Source organism: Physeter macrocephalus, chromosome 13 (genome assembly GCF_002837175.3).
Source record: "Physeter macrocephalus isolate SW-GA chromosome 13, ASM283717v5, whole genome shotgun sequence".
In the NCBI taxonomy this organism is placed as follows: Eukaryota; Metazoa; Chordata; class Mammalia; order Artiodactyla; family Physeteridae; genus Physeter; species Physeter macrocephalus.
This window is the reverse complement of record NC_041226.1, coordinates 70,832,393-70,845,970: the sequence shown is the minus strand read 5'-3', so window position 1 is coordinate 70,845,970 and position 13,578 is coordinate 70,832,393. Positions and strand designations below refer to the sequence as shown.

Genomic DNA, 13,578 nt, shown 5'->3' with positions numbered 1-13,578 from the left:
GTCACTGCTAGGCATATGTCCAATACTGGCTACAATCTGCTTATGACATGGCTAAAATATACAATTAAACCAACTGTTGAGTTTGTATTCACTTTCCTTTGGGCACCACCCAGCTTCACTTGGTATCAGTTCCTAGGTATCAGATGGTTCCCTAGGTAATTGGACTTAACCACTAAGTGACTTTTTAGATGGCAAACACCTCAGTAGGCCAGACAACAAGAAATCTGAAACTCAGGACTTCCCTAGCGGTTCAGTGGTTAAGACCCTGCACTTCCACTGCAGTTGGCACGGGTTCAATCCCTGGTTGGGGAACTAAGATCCCACATGCCAAGGTACAGCCAGAAAAAAAGAAAAAGAAATCTGAAACTCTTATCACATTGTACTAGAAAGGGAGATTCCTATCTCCATCTGTGGACCTTCCATGGGTGCTAGTCTTAGCAACTAAATTTTCATAGTAACAGGGTTTTAAAAAGAAGTAAGAAACAGATGGTGTATATTCAGAGGTTATCTCACCTTTACACACCTTATGAGATTGGCACACCACTTAAGCTCAACCCTGAGCTCTTTTGCTTTAGATCTAGCTCATGATTTCTCTACTATGAATTTAGTCACTGGTGCTGGACCAATCTTGATAAGTGACACCATCACTCAAGGCGGTGAACACTTATTTCCCATGAAAATTTTGGGCTGAAAACTAGCTGTCAGTTCCTCTCACACCTTGTTTGGCTCCAAAGCAGGATGTTTCTTATTAGAGGGAGATGGGAAGATGCAGAACACTTCTCAATCTTGTCTGGGAAAGGTGGGCCGCACGGCTTGTCAGCACAAACCTGGGCAACTCGGCACCAGCCTGTGTGTTTAATTTCTGTCATTAGAAAACTAACATTCCCACACACGTGGAGTGATCCCAGTTGTTCATTTCTAGGCACAAGCTGCCCTCACTCTGAGTACTTAAATGTATCGACCTTCTGGAATTTAAATTATAATATAAAGGCTTTTCTCATGTCCAGGTTATAAAGAGATAGACATATGTTTTTTTCTTAAACTTATATTTTCATTTTTGTACATCGAAATAACTCATCTATTTGGAGTACATTTTAATGTTAATTAAGGGGAACATAAATCCAAATACATACTTTTTCCAAATGACTCTCCAGTCGTGTTAACACCATTTTCAACTTTAAGTTAAACCTTTCCCTCAATGATTTAAGATGCTACCTTTGTCATATGCTAAATTTCCATGTGTACTTGGAACTATTTCCATTGGTTTGGCTATCTAGTCAGGCATCAACACCACAATGTTTTAATTATAGGGTCTATAATATTTTTTTAATATGTGGTAAGGCCAGCCCCCTCTCATTGCTCTTCCTTTTGAAGACTTTCATAGGTATTCCTGCTTATTTATTCTTCCATTTGAAGTTTAGGATCCAGTGCCAGGAAAAGTTTTGCTGATATCTTTTTTGGGAATTACGTTAAATTTATATATTAACCTGAGGAGGAGGTCTGACTTATTTATGATGTTGAATGGTCCTATCCAAGAACAAGGAATGTTTCTATTTTTGTTTAATCCTACCTTTGTGATTTTTCAGGACTGATTCAAAATCTTCCTCATATAGGCTTTGTGCATAATCTTTTAAAAGCACAGTGATCCCGTTCTCTATGTGACTAGGTCAGTTGAATATGACTAATCATATCAGCAACTCTTCTCTTTGAGGTGAGGCAATGGGCTGACAGAAAGGGAAACAGAAGAGCAAACACTTTCTATGTCCTACTTTCCCTGATTTTAATTCCATTAACTCCACTGAGGGTTTGCATATGTGTACGTTGCTGGCTATGCTATTATACAGAACTCATTGAAACCCTGTCTTTAGTAAGCTTTACTGGACAATATGGCTGTGCAGAATGCAAGATGGGAAATAGACTACAGTGAATTTTTGGATCTAGTGTATAACAGGGCTTTGGAGTTCAGCTATTTTACGCTCAATTCAGAGACTTCTGAAGAGACACCTCATCTGCCCAATGACCTGATTCCAGAAAGAGTGAAAGGAGAAACATCAAGCGTCCGGAAAATGGTTTCCCAAAGGTGAAAGCAGGACTTCCCTGATAACTGTGTTAGCTGCCTCTCCTGTGAGAGACAGCTGTACTCCAGGCTAACCCTAGGCATGCTTTAAAACCTACTAGCATAACAGCGTATATAAAATAAGGAAGTATAGGAGGAAAGGAAAAAGCCAATTTCTTTCTTCAAACCCTTCCAGCTCCTCTCAGCTCAGAGAACAAAGGGGTGTATTATGTAGGACCAGAAGCAATCTTGTGTTAATAGGTTCAGCCATCTCTTTGTTGGCACAATCATCTTAGCCTCTATGGGACCCTTGAGTTTCCCACAGGTTGGCAAAAAAATAAAAGGCCTCCTCTTCCAAAAGGTTTCCACTGCTTTGAATCTTTCCTAATACCCTTATTCTATCTTAAAATGTACCAGAACGTTCATAAAATGGGGAACTATGTACCTGTAAAAAGGAATGAGGAAAATCTCTACATACAACAGTGGAATGACTGCCAGGATATATTGCTGAGAGAAAAAAATCAAGGTAGATAAACTATGTAAGGTTGTTAGCCTTTATCTAAGAAAAGAGAACTATAGATACATGGAGACATCCCTGGCAGTCCAGTGGTTAAGACATCGCCTTCCAATGCAGGGGGTGTGAGTTCGATCCCTGGTCGGGGAGCTAAGGTCTCACACGCCTCGCGGCCAAAAAACCAAAACATAAAACAGAAGCAATATTGTAACAAATTCCATAAAGACTTAAAAATGGTCCACATCAAAAAAAAATCTTTAAAAAAAAAGAGAACTACAGATACAGATACATAGATATGCTTATATTAATAACAAAAAATGGAGACGGTCCACAGCCCTTGTCTCTACTCCTGCCAGCCTGGTCAGCTCATGCCCGGAGATCCTGTAGCTCCACTGCACCATGTGGGGCATTTGGACTCTTTGGTAGTGATGACTGTTCCTCTGATCAGTGTCTGTGAGTGATATGAAGATTGCACACAAAGGTCCAGATAGACACATTTCATCTTTAGAATGTCAATGGCTATACCAACTGCTGCTTTGGATTTCACTGGTTGGCAGTAGTTGAACAACTGTTTGGAATGAAGCTAATCTGAGCAAAGAAATATCGTTAATTGTGGGTCTGTTACAATGGTGAGATCTATAACCACAAGGAGATACAACACCATTTTAAATTTGATCACCAGACCAAAAAAAATGGTGAGATAATCCTTCATCTTTATGACAAAGGAGGAACTGAGCAAACGATTTGTATGTTAGATGCGGTGTATGCATTTATTTTATTGGATACTACCAATATGAAAGTGTTCCTAGACAGAGAGACACCTATGCAGTCAGACCTTTCTTTATAGCCATGATAGGAGATGGATTTTTGGCTGTGTGTTCAGAAACTAAAGGTCTTGTTAATTTGACACACACCACAACTCCTTTTTCAAAGTGGAGCCTTTTTTTCCAGCACACTATAAAGTTTTGGATTTAAAGCCAAATGGCAAAGTTGCATCAGTGGAAATGAACACTGTAGAGATGAACTTCTGTCTGCCCTCTATAACAGTGTAGAGAAACTACTCACAGGTTTTGAGATAGAAATTATGAAGAAAGGGCTTCCCTGGTGGCACAGTGGTTAAGAATGCGCCTGCCAATGCAGGGGCCATGGGTTCGAGCCCTGGTCCAGGAAGATCACACATGCCACCAAGCAACTAAGCCCGTGTGCCACAACTACTGATCCTGCGCTCTAGAGCCTGCGAGCCCAACTACTGAAGCCCGTGAGCCTAGAGCCTGTGCTCCGCAACAAGAGAAGCCACCGCAATGAGAAGCCCACGCACCGCAACGAAGAGCAGCCCCCGCTCACCGCAACTAGAGAAAGCCCGCGCACAGCAAGGAAGACCCAACGCAGCCAAAAATAAATAAATTTTAAAAAAAGAAAAGAAAAGAAATTATGAAGAAAGGTGAGGAGAATTGGAGAGAGGAAGTATGGACAACTCTTTTAAGGACTTTTGTTATAACGGAGAGTGAGAAATAGAAGAGAGATATTACAGCATGTACAGATATGCATATGCTATAAATGATATCCAGTAGACAGGAGAAAAACTGATGATGCAAGAGATAGGGAACGTCCTTAAACTGAAACTCAAACAACGTATACATCCTGTGATTCCACTGGAATAAAGTAATTAATGTTTGTCTACGGAAATAGATTTATTCATGTTATTTTTTCTACTTCACATACATGCATACTTCTGGATCCTTTTTGACAATGTTACTAAGAAATGTTTGATGACAGACAGAAGGATTGGATGCTTTTAATTAGGGGACTTGGATTCCAGCTTGGCTGCTGTCACCGTGTTGAAGCAGCTAAAAGTGACCCAAGTATAGCAGGCTCCAGACATTTGCAACTGTCATGGAAGACAGTCTCAATTTACTGGCTGCTAGAAAGGTGGCAAATCATATTGGGAGGGAATATCATGAAGTCTTTTTTAACTCTTAGTAAGGCATTCGGGTCCTGGACGAAGTCATATTTTACCTGGAAACTTATGACATTACAACAGCCCATGCTTCAGTAGATATGTATTTAATTTCCAAGTACATTTGGAAGAGCACAGATACCACAGTGATCTTCTCTGGAGAAGGTTCAGACAAACTCACACAGGGATACAAATATTTTCACAAAAATTTCTTCTAAAAAGGCCAAGGAACAGAGTAAAAGACACCTGAAAGAACTCTGTTTGATGTTCTCCGCACAGATCAAACTACTGCTGCCCATGGCCTTGAACTGAGGATCCCATTCCTGGATCATTGATTTTCTTCCTATTACTTGTCTCTGCCACCAGAAATGATAATACCAAAGAATGGGATAGAAAATATCTCCTGAGAGAGATATTTAAGTACTCTAGTCTGATATGTAAAGAGATTCTCTGGTGACCAAAAAAAAAAAATCCTTCCGTGATGGGATAGCCTCAGTTAAGAATTTCTGGTTTAGGAGTTTACAGAAATATACTGAACAGGTCGATGATGCAATGGATGGCAACTACAGGAAAAACATGTCCCTTCAGTACTCCTAAAACTAAAGACAGCTATTACTACCATCAAATCTTTGAATGCCACTACCCAGGCCAGGCTGAGAGGCTGACTAATTCCTGGATGCCAAAGTAGATCAATGCCACTGACCCTTCTGCCTGCACTTTGACCCATTACAAGTCAGCTACAAAGCTTAGGCACTCTCTAAGCTATAGATTGAAAGTGTTTCTTCTTCTTGTGAAGGGTAGCAGGTTTGGAGGCAGTGGGTAGAAGTAGCAGTGAGGGTCAACCACCCAGACTTACTTGGGCATTAAAAAAATGAGTCTCAAACCTAAAAAACAAAGGAAAAATAAATCATAAAATTGAAAAGAAATGGTTACCAATGGGGTGGAAGAAGGAATAGGATGCAGGAGACAGAGATAGAAGCCAGACATGTTTTGCATACTTGACTTTGAAACTATGTAAATATTTTACATAGATCTAAAACAAATCAAATTTTAGAAATCTCTAAGTATCCAAAGCAAAATGAAACAAAAAAAATCAGTTAGTGACCTCTTAACTACTAAATCCAACGACTTGCTTCAGGGCACACTCAACTTAATTTATCTTTGACGTTGTTGACCAATGACTAATTATTACAATTCTCTTCCTTTTTGGCTTTTCTGAGACCAATCTCCCCTGGTTTACCTTATAAGTCTCTGATTTCACTTCTCAGTATCCCTCACAGGGCCCTCTTCTTCTACCTGTCTTCTCAACATAGGTAGTTCCCATATTCTCAATTTACTTTTTTTAATCTCCTGCCCACTCCCAGCAGTAAAACCATATACTCCCCTGGCTTCTATTAGACACATTTACATCAAGTGATTATGAGAAAATAAATTTAAGATCAATATGAGTTGATCTACTGTAGGGAAATGCTGTCATGGGAGACTCAATTTCAAGGGAACTGCTCTGACAGTTTTTTCGAGTAAAGCTGTTTCGCACATCTACTAAATTCCTGTCCATTCCTCAAAAGCCACCTCCCTCAGATATTAACTTCTCTGTGAAGCCTTCTTAGATTTCTCTGGTCAAAATTAATTATTATTTCCTCTTCACTCTGATAACATAAAATCTCTCTTATGATATTTATTATATTGTGACACATATTATATCTGTGGGTATGTGTTCTCCACTGCCTAGACTATAAACTTTTGAAAGCAGTGAAACTGGGTATATGGTGCTAAGAAAGTAGGAAAAAAGAGAAGACTAAAATGAGGAAAAAAGAACAGAGTTGGAAGAACAGAGTTGACCCCACAAGGAATCAAAGGGAAAGTCAGCTAATTTTCTTCCCCAAGAGTAAAATATAGGATAGTAGGATCTCCAACAGAGACATCAATTTAAAAGTGAATTATAGGGCTTCCCTGGTGGCGCAGTGGTTGAGAGTCCGCCTGCCAATGCAGGGGACACGCATTCGTGCCCCGGTCTGGGAAGATCCCACGTGCCGCAGAGCGGCTGGGCCGTGAGCCATGGACGCTGAGCCTGCGCGTCCGGAGCCTGTGCCCCGCAACGGGAGAGGCCACGACAGTGAGAGGCCTGCATACCGCAAAAAAAAATTTTTAATAAAAATAAATAAATAAATAAAAGTGAATTATATACTGAAGAGTCATGAAATTCAAAGAATCTAAGACTGAGATTTGCTAATTTCTGACAAACTGACAGAAGTTTTATTGATAAAGCAAAAGGAGAAAATCCATACTTAACCAGTTAGCACAAAGTTACCTTAACAGAATCTAATAAGCCACAGAACGATTCTTTTTTACATATATTACAGAAGATGGTGGTGATAGTGATGTAGTTTTTATCTCCCAAATCCACCCAAACAGACAAACTAGGGCAACAAAACTAAAAAGCATTAAACAACACCTACAACAAAACTAAGTGACAAGCTATGCCCACAAACACCAAAATAGGAGTGGGTAGGAAAAAAACATGAGAAGCCACAAGACCTGCATAATATCAGTATTTGTGAGGGAGGAAGCAGATAGAAGCAAGGGTATCTTATAAGCTTGACAAAATGGAAACAGCAAAAATCAGTAATAGGACAGAATAAAGGCTCACAATGAGAGAAAATGCAGGGAGTAGAATCTGAATTGACCAATTCAGGGACATGAGGGCAAAGGTAAAAGAAGGTCCAGATAAAAAGTGAAGCCAAGAGATCTCAGAAAGTAGAAGGCAATATTTTTTAACACTTTGTAAAAACAACAGAAAAGGGAGCTTTACAAATGAAGCTAGAAAAGTTATCCTGACTAATTCCTCCCATCTAAAAGTTTGGACAGGGACTTCCCTGGTGGTCCAGTGGGTAAGACTCCACGCTCCCAATGCAGGGGGCCCGGGTTCGATCCCTGGTGGGGGAACTAGATCCTGCATGCATGCCGCAACTAAAAGTCTGCATGCTGCAACTAAGAAGTCCGCATGCCGCAACTAAGAAGTCCGCATGCCGCAACTAAGACCCGGCACAGCCAAAAATAAATATTTTAAAAATAAAAAAATAAAAGTTTGGGTAAATTAATTCCACATGAAAATTAATAACAAAAAGGGAAGCAATCAAATCTCAAAGTTATTATGAGGAAAAAGATGTTAGGGTAACATCAATAACATTCCTAAAGACAATAAAAGCAAAGCTTAAAACATGTCCACAAGGCTTCCTTGCTGGCACAGTGGTTAAGAATCCGCCTGCCAATGCAGGGCACACGGGTTCAAGCCCTGGTCCGGGAAGATCCCACATGCTGCGGAGCAGCTAAGCCCGTGTGCCACAACTACTGAGCCTGCGCTCTAGAGCCCACGTGCCACAACTACTGAGCCCACGCGCCATAATTACTGAAGCCCACGTGCTCTAGGGCCCGTGTGCCGCAACTACTGAGCCTGCGTGCTTCAACTACTGAAAGAGACTGTGCTCCGCAACAAGAGAAGCCACCACAATGAGAAGCCTGCGCACCACAACAAAGAATAGCCCCCGCTTGCCACAACTAGAGAAAGCCCGCACGCAGCCACGAAGACCCAACACAGCCAAAAAATAATTTAAAAAGAAAAGAGAATAGAAAAGGGATTAATACAAATATTTCATTCATGTAAAGGAAGGCAAGAAAGTACAAACAAAGGGACAAAAAACAGAAAGAATCAATAGATAACCAAGGAATAAACCCAATAAAATGAATAGACTTACGGACTTCCCTGGTGGTCCCGTGGTTAAGAATCGGCCTTCCAATGCAGGGGACGTGGGTTCGACCCCTGGTGGGGAAACTAAGATCCCACATGCTGAGGAGCAACTAAGCCCGTGTGCTCTAGAGCCCAAATGCCACAACTAGAGAGAAGCTCGCGCACCGCAACAAAGAGCCTGTGTGCGGCAACTAAGACCCGATGCAGCCCAAAAAATTAATTAATTTTTTTTTTTTTTTTTTTTTTGCGTTACACAGGCCTCTCACTGTTGTGGCCTCTCCCGTTGCAGGGCACAGGCTCCAGACGTGCAGGCTCAGTGGCCACGGCTCACGGGCCCCGCCGCTCCGCGGCATGTGGGATCTTCCCAGACCGGGGCACGAACCCGTGTCCCCTGCATCGGCAGGCGGACTCTCAACCACTGCGCCACCAGGGAAGCCCTAATTAATTTTTTAAAAAATGAACAGACTTAAACTCAATTATAATAGTAACTATGTTATTTGTAAAAGGACTGTATAGTCCAATTCAAAGATGAAGATCTCAGATTGGATAAAAATATACCATATGCTATTTACAAGTTAAGTTTAAATATGAAAACATAAGTTGAAAGAAAAAGTATGAAAAAAGCATGCAAACACCAGCTAAAATAAAGCTGGTATAGTCATATTAATATCTGACAAGTAGACTTTTTTTAATTATGAAAGTGATTTTATTTAACTGATTATAAATAAAACAAAAACATATAAAAGAAATAGACTAAAAATCAGAGTTATAACCTATTCAGTGAAAGGTCTTTTAAAAAGCTAAGTCATTCTCTTTTTCAGGATTCACAAACAAATATAACTGAATATGTGTAAAATATATTGTACAACATATAAAGAACTTTATCTAGGGGCTTCCCTGGTGGCGCAGTGGTTGAGAGTCCACCTGCCGATGCAGGGGACACGGGTTCGTGCCCTGGTCCGGGAAGATCCCACATGCCGCGGAGCGGCTGGGCCCGTGAGCCATGGCCGCTGAGCCTGCGCGTCCGGAGCCTGTGCTCCGCAACAGGAGAGGCCACAACAGTGAGAGGCCCGCGTACCGCTAAAAAAAAAAAAAAAAAAAAAGAACTTTATCTATAGAAATGGCTGTACTCTTTTTCTTTCACTTTTACAAACCCATCTTTCTGTGGTTACAAAATTGATTTCCAATCATGGTATGGATCAGCCAGATGAGAAAAATTTTTTTTCCTTCTTTTTATTTTGAGATATGACAAGCAGACTTTAAGGCAAAAAATATTACTGAAGATAAAGAGGGATGCTAGTGATGATAAAGTACCAATTTGAATGAATATATAATAAACCTAATTTCTATTCAGTGATAGAAATCCTTTTTAGATAAATGTTTTGTTTTGTTTTCTCCCAACTATTGGCTAGTCTGAAGGTTTTTTTTTAAAATAACAGCTTCATTGAATTTTAATTCACATACCATCCAATTTACCTATTTTAAGTGTACAAATCAAAGTGCTTTAGTATATTCACAGACTTGTGCAATCATCACCACCATCAATTTCAGAACATTTTCATCACCCCCTAAAAAAACCTTGTGCCCATTAGCAGTCATGCATACACCCCACTCCAATCTCTAATCCTAGGTATCCACTGATCTATTTTCTCTGTATATTTGCCTCTTATGGACATTCCCTGTAAGTGGAATCATATAATACGTGGTGCTTTGTGATCTGGCTGTTTTATCCAATTACAGCATCAGGCTCAAAGTCCAATTTTTGTGATCTATATCAGATCCAGTGCAGCTCCTTTGGTGTGGCTGCTCGAGACCCATGAACTAAAATCATCTGCCTCACACACACCCAACATGGTGAGAAACGGAAAGGATAACCATAATAAAGAGTCCCATCATACACGAGAAGAATGGGAGACACATAACAGACACATAACAGTTACTTGTTCACAGCACTTTCGTAATTCAGCCTGGCAATGTTGCCAGGATCTTCTACTCTGGTGGCAGAGCATGTTCCTTGATTAGGATCCTGTTTGTCTCCTTAGGAGTGGCTCCTAGTCTATTGTTCTATACTGCCCTTGGCTATATAGACTCAAATCCTGGTCAGATCCTCCCCAAGGAAACAGCCATAAGTGTGTGTCCCTGTGCTACTTCCCCATCCCCCTTCAACCTCTCATCTGCTCAGTGGCCCCCAAACCCTCATCTCTTTTAAGATTCTTATTAAGCAAATTCTCCTGGTATTCATGCTATCAGAAAAGTAGGCAACCTAATTGCGTATCCTCTATAACATTTACTATTTAAAACAGGATTCACACACACACTTTCAAAACACCAGAAAAATAGGAGGTAGCTATATAGGCTATATAGTAAGCCACGTAACTCAGAAGGCGCCTTAGAACACCCATGGTAAGTGGTAGTTGAAGAATCCTGAATATCCTGTGCAGTTGGGGCCCAGTTAAAACCTATCGTAATTTACTTCCTAGAATAATCACACTGGGTCTTCCCTCAAAGCCATTTTTTAAAAAGGATGGGAGAAACTGAGAAACATCATCCAATTCAAGTCCTGCAGCACCCTCACATACATTCCACAATATTCATTTGGCGTTTTTTAAAGAAAACGTTTCTCCCACCCTACCTCTCCACCTGGCTCTCCTTTCTCATCTCCGGCTTTGTCTTCTACTATGAAGCAGCAACACATTTCAGCTCCCAGGGACAGCTTCCCCAATTAAAATTATAACCACTGCATTGAACAAGCAAGATTCAAGGGATGAAATTAGAAGGTAATTTGTGTTCATTGTGTCCTCTTAAATTTTTTTTCCAGAAATGACCTTAAATATATGAAAAGATACACACCTTCTCTCCTAATAAGAAAGATGCAAATTAAAATTACATTGAGATGCCATTTCTCACCTACCAAACTAGCAAAATTCCAAAAGTTTAATATGCATTGTTATTGAATCTGTGGGAAAACAAGCACTCTCACACATTGCTGGTGGGATTTATAAGGGTACAACTTCTATGGAGCGTCTTTTAGAAATATTCACCAAAACTGCAAATGCATTCACCCTTGATCTAGAAATTCCACTTTTAGAAATGAGTCCCACCAACATACCTGTATATGTAACCTGTACATGTACAAATTTACACACACACACACACACACACACACACACACACACACGGTTTTTCATTGCATCACTGTCTGTAATAGTGAAAGACTGTATAAAATCCAAGCATCCAGCAGTAGGGAACAGGTTAAATAAACCATGGTACATCTACCATGAACTCTAGAATTAGGTAGCTGTAAAGAGAATGAGGTAGATCTCTATGTACTGATATATATATATCAATAGAAAGATCTCCAGGATATATTGTCAACTTTTAAAAAAAGCAAACGCAAGGGGACTTCACAGAACATATCCAGGAAACCATCCCTCTACCTAAACAACTACAGAACCAGCAGGAACTGCCTAAAGGTAAATATTTTGGAACTCTGGAGTTTAGTCAAACACGTGCAACATTTGTAGCAGAGCTTGACAAAGAGGTTGGTAAATTTTGGTGCATTTTAACCATTTGCATAACAGCCATCATGCCTCAGTCCCACAGCAGGCAGCCTTGCATACAACAGCCCACATCCTAGGGAACATCTTCATGGCATTAGATTTGACAATGATGTGTTGGATGTGATACCAAAAGCACAGGCAAAATTAAGCTTTTGTACATCAAAGTACACTACAGAGAAAGTGAAAAGACAGCCCACAGAATGGGAAAAAATATTTGCAAACTATATATCTGATAAGGGGTTAATATCCAGAATACATAAAGAACTCCTGCAACTCAACAACACAAAACAACTAACCCAATTCAAAAATGGAGAAAGAACTAGAATAGACATTTCTCCAGAGAAGACAAACAAGTGGCCAAAAGGCACGTGAAAAGGCACATAATTAGTCATTAGGAAATGCAAATCAAAACTACAATGAGGGCTTCCCTGGTGGCACAGTGGTTAAGAATCCACCTGCCAGTGCAGGGGACATGGGTCCAAGCCCTGGTCCCGGAAGATCCCACATGCCGCGGAGCAACTAAGCCCGTGCGCCACAACTACTGAGCCTGCGCTCTAGAGCCCAAGAGCCACAACTATTGAAGCCCGTGTGCCTAGAGCCCACGCTCCGCAACAAGAGAAGCCACCGCAATGAGAAGCCCATGCACCGCAACTAAGAGTAGCCCAAATAAGATAAATAAAATAAATAAAATTTTTTAAAAGATTATTTAAGGGGCTTCCCTGGTGGCGCAGTGGTTGAGAATCCGCCTGCCGATGCAGGGGACACGGGTTCGTGCCCCGGTCCGGGAAGATCCCACGTGCCGCGGAGCGGCTGGGCCCGTGAGCCATGGCCGCTGGGCCTGTGCGTCCGGAGCCTGTGCTCCGCAACGGGAAAGGCCACAACAGTGAGAGGCCCACGTACCACAAAAAAAAAAAAAAAAAAAAAAAAAAAGATTATTTAAAAAAACTACAATGATATACCACTTCACACACATTAGGATGGCCGTTATCAAAAACAAACAGAAAATAAGTGTTGGATGTGGAGAAATTGGAACTCTCCTGCATTGCTGGTGGGAATGTAAACTGCTACAGCCACTGTGAGAAACAGCTTGGCAGTTCCTCAAAAAGGTAAATATAGAATTACCATCTGATCCATCAACTCTACTGCTAGGTATACACCCCAAAGAAGTGAAAACAGAGACTACAACAGATATTTGTACACCCATGTTGATAGCAGCATTACTCACAATAGCCAAAAGGTAGAAAAGAACCAAATGTCCACAACAGATCAATGCACAAACAAAATGTGGTATATACATAAAATGGTGTATTTTTCAGCCTTAAAAAGTAAGGAAATTCTGACACATGCTACAACGTGGATGAAACTTGAGAACATTATGCTGAATGAAATAAGCCAATCACAAAAAGAGAAATACTGGATGTGGAGAAATTGAAACCCTCCTGCATGGCTGGTGAGAATGTAAGATGGTGCAGCCACTGTAAAAGAACAGCTTGGTGGTTCCTCAGAAAGGTAAACAGGGATTCCCTGGTGGCGCAGTGGTTGAGAGTCCGCCTGTCGATGCAGGGGACATGGGTTCGTGCCCCGGTCCGGGAAGAACCCACATGCCGCGGAGCGGCTGGGCCCGTGAGCCATGGCGGCTGAGCCTGCACGTCTGGAGCCTGTGCTCCGCAACGGGAGAGGCCACAACAGTGAGAGGCCCGCGTACCACAGAATAAAAAAAAAAAAAAAAAAAGGTAAACATAC

General features: G+C 41.0%; 1 pseudogene; it reads left to right on the top strand.

The window, feature by feature from the left end:
- Positions 1–2,976: 2,976 nt before the first annotated feature.
- On the top strand, positions 2,977–5,350 carry LOC102986801 (asparagine synthetase [glutamine-hydrolyzing]-like; annotated as a pseudogene).
- Positions 5,351–13,578: the final 8,228 nt, after the last annotated feature.